The sequence below is a fragment of the Pinus tabuliformis genome, chromosome 1_2 (genome assembly GCF_031772625.1).
Source record: "Pinus tabuliformis cultivar Carrire ecotype Pingquan chromosome 1_2, CPIR1, whole genome shotgun sequence".
Lineage (NCBI taxonomy): Eukaryota > Viridiplantae > Streptophyta > Pinopsida > Pinales > Pinaceae > Pinus > Pinus tabuliformis.
In genome coordinates, this window is record NC_142298.1 from 431,441,332 (window position 1) to 431,450,062 (window position 8,731).

Below are 8,731 nucleotides of genomic sequence, written 5' to 3' on the forward strand. Positions count from 1 at the left end.
AATTGCGCATATACGGAAGATATGCGCATATCTTCTGTATATCCCTAACTTTCCTGTATGTGCATATCTTCCGTATATGCACGTCGTTCATGTATCTGCATCGTATATGCGCAGATTCCATATACAAAAATTGTGCATATACAGAAATTGTGCATATATGGAATCTGCGCATTTGCGATGCAGATACATGAACGACGTGCATATACGGAAGATATGCACATACAGGAAAGTTAAGAATATACGGAAGACATACGCATATCTTCCGTATATACCAAATTTCCGTATATGCGCACATCTTCCGTATATGCACAGATACATAAACGAAGATATGTACAATTTCCATATACAGAAATTGCGCATATACGGAAACTGTGTATATACGGAAGATGTGCGCATATACGGAAATTGCGCATATATGGAAGATATGCGCATATCTTCTGTATATCCCTAACTTTCCTGTATGTGCATATCTTCTGTATATGCGCGTCGTTCATGTATCTGCATCATATATGCGTAGATTCCATATACAGAAATTGTGCATATACGGAAACTGGGCATATACGGAAGATATGCGCATATCTTTCGTATATGCCCGATTTTCGTATATGCGCATATCTTCCGTATATGCACAATTTTCGTATATGCCCAATTTCCGTATACAGGAATTGCGCATATATGGAAACTGTGCATATACGGAAGATGTGCACATATACGGAAGATATGCGCATGTCTTCCGTATATGCCAAACTTTCCTCATGTCTTCCGTATATGCCTAACTTTCCTGTATGTGCATATCTTTCATATATGTACGTCGTTCATGTATCTGCATCACAGATGCGCAGATTCCGTATATAGGAATTGCGCATATACGGAAACTGTGCATATACGGAAGATGTGCGCATATACGGAAATTGGGCATATACGGAAGATATGCGCATGTCTTCCGTATATCCCTAACTTTCCTGTATGTGCATATCTTCCGTATATGCACGTCGTTCATGTATCTGCATCGCAGATGCGCAGATTCCATATACAGAAATTGCGCATATACGGAAATTGGGCATATACGGAAGATATGCGCATGTCTTCCATATATGCCCAATTTCCGTATATGCGCAATTTCTGTATATGGAATCTGCGCATTTGCGATGCAGATACATGAACGACGTGCATATACGGAATATATGCACATATAGGAAAGTTAGGGATATACGGAAGATATGCGCATGTCTTCCGTATATGCCCAATTTCCGTATATGCATAGTTTCCGTATATGCGCAATTCCTGTATATGGAATCTGCGCATCTGCGATGCAGATACATGAACGACGTGCATATATGGAAGATATGCACATACAGGAAAGTTATGGATATACGGAAGACATGCGCATATCTTCCGTATATGCCCAATTTCTGTATATGCACACATCTTCCGTATATGCACAGTTTCCGTATATGCGCAATTTCTGTATATGGAATCTGTGCATCTGCGATGTAGATACATGAACGACGTGCATATACGGAAGATATGCACATACAGGAAAGTTAGGGATATACGGAAGCAATGCGTATATCTTCCGTATATGCCCAATTTCCGTATATGCACAGTTTCTGTATATGCGCAATTCCTGTATATGGAATCTGTGCATCTGCGATGCAGATACATGAATGACGTGCATATACGGAAGATATGCACATACAGGAAAGTTAGGGATATACCGAAGACATGCACATATCTTTTGTATATGCCCAATTTCCGTATATGCGCATATCTTCCGTATATGCACAGTTTCCGTATATGCGCAATTCCTGTATATGGAATCTGCGCATCTGTGATGCAGATACATGAACGATGTGCATATATGGAAGATATGCACATACAGAAAAGTTAGGGATATACGAAAGACATGCGCATATCTTCCGTATATGCCCAGTTTCCGTATATGCGCACATCTTCCGTATATGCACAGTTTCCGTATATGCGCAGATACATATCTTTCCGTATATGCGCACATCTTCCGTATATGCACAGTTTCCGTATATGCGCAGATACATAAACGAAGATATGTACAATTTCTATATACAGGAATTGCGCATATACGGAAACTGTGCATATACAGAAGATGTGCGCATATACGGAAATTGCGCATATACGGAACCCTTTGTGATGACGGTAATAACATGGGTGGAAGCTCAAGTTATTTGGAAAGGAATTTGATGGTGGTTCTGAATTCGTTGGTGGAGAATGTTAATAAGACGTGCTACAGTATTTCATCTCATGGAGAGAATGGAGATGTGATGTACGGTCTTGCTCAGTGCAGGGGAGACCTCAATGTCTCTGCTTGTCGGGCATGCGTTTCAAACTTTGCGAAGCTTTGCATTGATTTGTTTACCAAATGTATTTCTGGAACCGCTCATCTCAGCAGATTCTTTTTGAGATATGCCATTGATAAATTTTATCCAACAAATTTTCAGAATGCATCAACGGACACCTTTACAGTTTTCGATAACACTTCAAGAAAGGGCGCAGCTGGAAACATTGGGGGTTCCAAAGATTGGAATATTTCCTCTTTATTGACCAGTGTTAAGCTGAATGCTGGGTCGAGTAATGTGAGTTTCAGTACACTAAGTGATTATGGGGTTTATTCTCTGGCGCAATGTTGGAGAGGCCTTACTATGAATCAATGTAAATAGTGCCTCTAAATTCTGTACGACTGTTTAGGCTCGTGTACAACAAGAACTAACTAAGGAGCCGCCTTCTCTGCAACAATACGCTCCCCCATTCATTCAAATTCTGGGAGAGATTGGGTTTGCGATGATAGGCAAATAGTTCCATCACTAGTCCTGCTTCCACCGACTCTTGCACAATGTTGGACTAACCCCACAACCATGCTTCCTACTTCGGATGGACTTCATCCTGATTTCCTTTTGCCCACATACTATAATCTACCTGCACCTTTCCCAAACTGATATTCAAGATAGTTAGCTCAGACTCTATGGCAATCGGGAATCCTTCATTTTACTTTGCAACTTTTCATATATTTTGTCCACCAGTGGCAGATGAAGGCTCCTTTCCTTTTCTTCCAAGTCGTTCTGCTCTCTTGTGACACCTAGTATATTTTCCACTACCTCAAACAAGCGTTCCAGCAGCTAATTTGTCATCTCCTGCACCTGCTCTAGGAATTTTAGGGTTTTCAAATTATTGTCTTCCATTAAAACGCTGTGAAGCCGCACAAATCGTCGAATAGTATCTACTCATTTTATCGAAATGGTGTTTGAGAAGCATTAGCGATAGCATTATACTCCCTCCTTGTAACCTTTCAAATTTTTGCGCAGGATTGTCGAATTTGAAATCTTGACGGCGAAGGTTTCATTGAATGTCTGTAGCTGCACATCTTATCAACCCTTCGCATTAACTACATGCACCAGTTGCATTAAGTACATCACAACAGCTAACTTCCGGAGCAGCTGTGGAGCCTGTTGCAGTCGGGGCTATGGAATCATTGGAAAACAAATCATGAATGGGCATGTCTGTTAATGACAAATCTTAACAACGAGTCATTGGCCAATGATTGGCTTAGTGACTTAGTAATTTTTATTAAGTGGGGCGCTTCACCTGACTGGTGTCAGTTGCCTCCTTCGTGGCCTCCAACGCAGCCGTGGATCCCTGATGCATGGAGAGCCTGAGGAGACTGATGAGGAAACTTAGTTTTTGCGAAAGGATTCTGACTTCCTGAGTACTGAAATTGAATTCCATGGCATTAAGCTTAGCCAAATTCTCAGCTGAAATGAGAGATATGGCCTGGTGAGCTTTTGTGATGTCTTCAGCCTACATGTTGAGTGCCTTGGCTAGCATGGTTTTCATCCTCCACATTTCTCCCTGGGTTCGAACAAATTGAGTAGCTCTTGTAGTCATTGTGCCTAGATCAGATAGCCATTCCACTTCCTTCTCCAAAGCTTCCGCGTCCAAACGTTCTTCCTCCTCTGTTACTGTAGCTTCGAGCTCTTCGATTTTGCATTTTTCTTTCTGGGTTGTTCGGGTTTCATAAGCCTCCCGGGCCTTCTGCAGATCCCGGTTAGCGGAAACATTTCGACTTCCCTCACGCACCATAATGTTATTGTAGGTCGCGGAATCACTGAAAATTCTAGCAGCACTACGAATGTTAAGAGGCGAGCCGGGAGAGAGCAGTGTTCTGATCCTCTGGTTGGATGTTTTAGATATAGTTTAGGGTGGGAAGGTCTGGATTGAGATCTCCCACTTCATCATCGGATAGGCGTTGTTCCTGCCATAATAACTGTCATTACGAATTCCCAATTCCTGTTCATGATGCGTATCCAGAGCCTTAACTCTGCGACGCTTGGGGCTATTGGTTGAACGCCATGTGTCCTCCCCTGTGTTTTGCTGACGGCATCGATCATATTTTTTGTTGATTGTCCTCCTCGTTCACTACACTTTGTCCTTGTTTATGATTTCCCACTCTTCCTCATGTACTTCATGGGCCTGTCACCCGTTGTTCCTTCGGTTGGCTATCTTCATTCGCTATTAAGGCGTGATCCATCGTACTTCTGCATCACTCCTCCCTTTAACGAATGTCTTGTCTCGAGAGAAGTAAACACTTATCCCGAAGTTCTGTGCATGTGACATCATGCCAACAGGTGTCCGGGTATGTGAAGTGATGATCGATCCCATAGTTGGCCAGACAATCAGCCACTGCGTTTGTCGTTCTTCTCACTGCTTGCAAGATGATTCTGTCAAGTCTTGTGAGGTGCTCTGCTATGAGCTCTGTGACCTTGGCCAACCTCCAATGCTTTGTTACCTTACTCTGTTTCGCCCCCATTTTCATTCTCCTTGCTGCATTGATAGCCAAAAGAGAATCCCCTTCCACCACTGTAGCTCCTGTTTCCAGGCGTATTAGAATTCGTAACCCTTGCTCTAAAGCCGCAAATTCCATTTCATTGTTGGTTCCTTCACCCAATGATTGACGGAAAATATGTTGTATCTCTCCTTTGTAATCCTGAAGGACACCTCCTATACCTGCCGAACCAGGATTCCCACGAGAAGCCCCGTCAAAGTTGAGTTTGTGAAAGCCTGTTGGTGGTGGTGACCAAACATTCATGGAGGGGCTTTGTTGTTGTCGCAGTTAGAGGAAATAATGATGGATCCTGTCTCAATTCTAAATGCCTGTGTAGAAATTTTGAATAATTTAACACATATTCAATGGAGATTATCCTGATCATGTACTAATGCGGAAAACATACACAATACATAAGCTCCTCTACGTTGATCAAGAATATAGCAGCATCAATAACAATAAAACATCAAGAGCATTCACACATTAACACAGTATGTATCACGGGGAAAGCATCTCGCTAAAAACCCCACACTATCTGTATACTAATGATTGAGTCATGTAACATTACACAGCATAATACTTCTCACAAGTATCTCCACCTCTGTTACACACAATACAGCTCAGATCTGATCTCCAAATCTCTTCCACTGCTTGCCTGCCTCCACTGCTCAATACCTGCTCAAGCACTGATGAGAATTGCTTCCCAAACTCGATTTTCACCTGCAAAATAGTCACTCACTCTTTGTGGACGTGAGCAAAGGCTAAAATGCGGGCCAAATACGTGAGCAAACTCATTGGCATACTCAATCCTTTGATTGTGCAAGATCTGGTGCACAACTATTGTCACAACTGATAGCAATCTGATTCTCTACCACCTGTCCCTGTTGAACTGAACATGCACTGACATGCAACTGAGTTAACTGATGTATTCTTTAGTTGTATTATGAGTTAATAATTAGTTTAACAACTCATCATTAGTCTATCTGCAGTTAGACTAACTACAACCAGTTTAACTAAGTTAAACTGAACACAACTCCATCAACTGTACCTCCAGTCCACTAAACTCAACTCACTTGAGTTCTAACTGAAGTCATGCATGCAACAACTCAACTGACTCATAAGAAAAATGAATTTCCTTCTGACAGCTGCATGTGCCACTTCCGTAGCTCAAACTGAAGTGCTCCAAGAGAATAAGATTAAGTTTATAGTCCAAATATTATTGTGAGATAATAATATTTGACTTTTCTATTTTTGACAGCCAGTCTAAAAATAGACTTTGATCACTCACACTGTGATCACTCACACTTTCATCAAAAATAGAAGTCCATCTATTTTCCCAACTTGATCAATCATCCATAAACATAGACATGATCCATATGTCTAAAAATAGACTTGCGCCAAAAATAGCCTGCGGGCCCACTTAGTGAAGGCGACTCTTTTCACTAAGCTCCATCATCTTGTTGCAATCTCAACACTCCCTCTCGACAAGATATGGATTATCAGCAACCCCTATCCTGCCTCGGTGGTACTCGAATTTGCTCCTGGTGAGAGCCTTCGTCAGAATATCAGCATCCTGATCCTCCGTTGGAATGTACGAAAGTAACATGATCCTCCGCTGCACACAATCTCTGATATGATGGTACCTGATGTCAATATGTTTAGATCTATCATGAAATACAGGATTAGCCGAGAGTTTAATGCAACTCTGGTTATCACAATAAATCACAGTAGGATCCAAATGAGAACCGAACAAACCAACCAGGATCTTCCTCATCCATATAGCCTCGCATGCAGCCAAACTTGCTGCCATATACTCGGCCTCCGCTGAACTGAGTGCCACAGATCTCTGCTTCCTGCTGTACCAAGAAACTGCTGTCGATCCGATACTGAAGACCCCTCCTGATGTGCTCTTTCTGTCTGTTGGGCTCCCTGCCCAATCTGCATCCGTGAAGCCACATAGCTTCACCTCATCCTCCTGTCTGTACCACAAACCATATCCCGATGTGCCTCTTAAGTAGCGCAATACATGCTTGCCCGCCTTCCAGAAGAGCTTGGTAGGCTTAACCATAGCTTGTGAAAGCTGGTTAACTGCATAGCATATATCAGGTCGTGTATTGACCAAATACATCAGCGACCCCACCAACTGTCGATAAACAGTGGCATCCACTTCTTCTCCCGAAGTGGCATCCTCCTTCCTCCAACCTCCAGGAAGAGGAGTATCAACAGGCTTGCAGCCATGCATGTTGAACTTCTCCAGTATCTCCCGAGCATACTTGCCCTGAGAAACAAACAGTCCACCACTGCGCTGCCATATTTCCAATCCTAGGAAATAGTGAAGGAGGCCCAAATCCTTCATCTCAAACTCTGTAGCAAGATCCTTCTTGCATGACAGTATCAACAGCTCATCACCCGTTAGAATCAAATCATCAACATACAGTACAATGATAAGCAACTTACCCTCCACCACAATCTGGTATAGGTTCGGATCCGCCTCGCTCTTGGAGAATCCAAGTCCTGTGAAATAGTTGTCTATCCGTGTGTACCAAGCACGTGGTGCTTGCTTCAACCCATACAGCGCTCTCTTGAGCCTGCACACATGCGACTCGCTGCTGAAGACTTCAAAGCCTTCGGGTTGCTCAATGTACACCTCCTCCTCAATGACTCCGTTGAGGAACGCAGTCTTCACATCCATCTGATGAATGTGCCATCCCATCTGCGCTGAGAGAGCAAGAATCGTCCGTATGGAAGAATACCTTGCGACAGGTGCAAAGGTCTCCTCATAATCGATCCCCTCAATCTGTGAAAAGCCTCGGGCAACAAATCTTGCCTTGTACTTCTCCACACTCCCGTCAGCTGCCTGCTTAACTTTGTAGATCCATCTCGAACCTACCACTGATTTCCCTTCCGGTCTAGGAACAATCTCCCATGCACTGTTTCTGACAATAGAATCATACTCTTCCACCATGGCGTCTACCCATGCGGGATCCTCCACAGCTTCCTCGAAAGAGGATGGCTCAGTCACAACACACTTGCTCATAAGAGCCATGTATCCAGTGTACCGATCAGGTGACTGTCTCTGCCTGCGTTGGGCTGTAGGTGGTCCTACAACTTTATCTGCATCTTGAGCCAGTCGCTCTGCTTCTGTCAAGCGCTTTCGCCCTCTGATGGTTGGCGCTGCATGAGTGGTCTCTTCCACTCCATGAACCTCGTCCTGTGGCTGATCCACGTCCTGAAGCTCATCCTTAGGAACTAATAGCTCCTCATCTGCATGCAAGTGTAGCTCCCTCTCAAGCGAACACTTCATGGCTTTCTCCTCCTGAAATTTTATATCCCGTCGCACAACAGTTTTACCACTGTCTGGAAAATACACACGATAGTTGTGGGGCGTATCAGTGTACCCCACAAATATCCCAACCTCTGCAGTCGGCTCCAACTTCTTTCTGGCATCCTTCGTCACATGCATGTAAACGTTAGCACCAAAAATCCTCAAATGAGAAAGATCAGGCTTCTTACCAGAATAAGCCTCCTCGGGTGTACTCATGCCAAGTATCCTATGAGGACAACGGTTCTGCACATAAACTATTGTATTGCATGCTTCCGCCCACAAGTGAAGGGGTAGGCCCTGATCATGCAACATTGCCCGTGCAGCACCCACAATCGTTCTGTTCTTCCGCTCAGCTACCCCGTTCTGCTGTGGGTTATGGGGAGCTATGAGCTCTCTACGAATCCCTTCTGCCTTGCAGAAATCCTTGAACTCGTCCGAGATGTATTCACCACCATTATCGCTCCTAAGAGCCTTCACCTTCTTCCCCGACTCCTTCTCGACCAGTGCTTTGAATTCACAGAACTTTGAATATGTCTCGCTCTTCTTCTGCATGA